The sequence below is a fragment of the Arachis ipaensis genome, chromosome B03 (assembly GCF_000816755.2).
Source record: "Arachis ipaensis cultivar K30076 chromosome B03, Araip1.1, whole genome shotgun sequence".
Lineage (NCBI taxonomy): Eukaryota > Viridiplantae > Streptophyta > Magnoliopsida > Fabales > Fabaceae > Arachis > Arachis ipaensis.
The window spans coordinates 99,431,880-99,433,347 of NC_029787.2; positions in this window are offsets into that span (position 1 = coordinate 99,431,880).

The following is a 1,468-nucleotide window of genomic DNA, read 5'->3' on the forward strand; positions in this document are numbered from 1 at the left end:
TTACGTTCATAAAATTTTTTGAATATTTTATTATGGCAAAGTTGATTACTCAATTACAAAAACATAAATTAATTATTATGTTGTAAAAATATTATTTTAGAGACTATATTATATGTGCAATGCATACAAATATACATAAATGTATGATGATTAATTTTTTATATTTGTATAAATATTATATATACACTAAAATTAAATCACCAAAATTATTATATATTTGTATGTATTTATACATGTGAATTCAAATATTTTTTCAAGAACTTCATCAATCTTGCATTAGACGAACAATTAAACTTGTCTATATTATCATAATAAAATAATTTATCCATAATCAAAGTACACATTAGTGAAGGGTAAACCTTCATGTTGAATATGTGACAAGACGGAAATATATATTAGGCATGAGTGTTTACATGGTTATTGAGAGATGAAATACATAAGATGAAAGTGATGAAGATTGTCTCTAAACTTATTTATGTTGTTGTTCTGCTACACACAGAAATAATAGAAGAACAATTTCAAAAAGGAAAAGTATAGGATATCAACATGTTATCTGCCAACTTATTGCCAACAATAATTAATTATTATATTTTAAATACATATATAAAGAGATACATCTAGAAAATATATCTATAAAGACACTTCTATTAAACATAGCCATAAAAAAGACATTTTTATTAGATACATCCACGAAAATACTTCCATAAAACACAATTATAAATAAGAGTTGGCAGAAATTGGCAGATATGCTATTGGTAACGTAGCGGGACCGTTTCAAAAAACTAGAAATGTTCACAAATTTAGAAGGAGATGATTTATCATTGTTGTTAAGGTAGTGTTTTTGGAGTTACTTCTATGTTGCTTCTTTAATTTTTTGAGTAAAGTATCGTTTTTATCTTCAACGTTTGGGATAAGTCCTATTTGTGTTCCTAACGTTTAAATCGTCCTATTTGTATCCTTAACGTTTATAAAATTGATTCAATATTATCCTACTATCAATTATACTAACAAATCAGATTATATTTTTCAATTATTCTCACTTGAATGTATTCATTCTCAATTAGGTCTCACTTGGATCTGTTCGATTTTAATATTATACCCACTATTTGTCTTTAGATTCAATTATGTCCCTAGAAAAGTGAATTATGTAAATGTTGTAGGAATTAGTTTCAACATTTAATGAGCTATTTTTCGGAGTAGATCATCGATTCTATCCCAGACATTTGTATTCTAACTTCAAAAAGAAAATTTTAAAACTCAAACTAAAGCGTTCATGATGTGTAATTGACGGCAGGATAACATTAAATCACTTTTACAAACGTTAGGGATACAAATAGGACGATTTACACGTTAGGAACACAAATAGGATTTATCCCAAACGTTGGGGACAAAAACGATACTTTACTCTTTTTTTTTTATCAGAAACTAATTGTGTATTTTGTTTTTGATAGACTTGTCATGATTACGG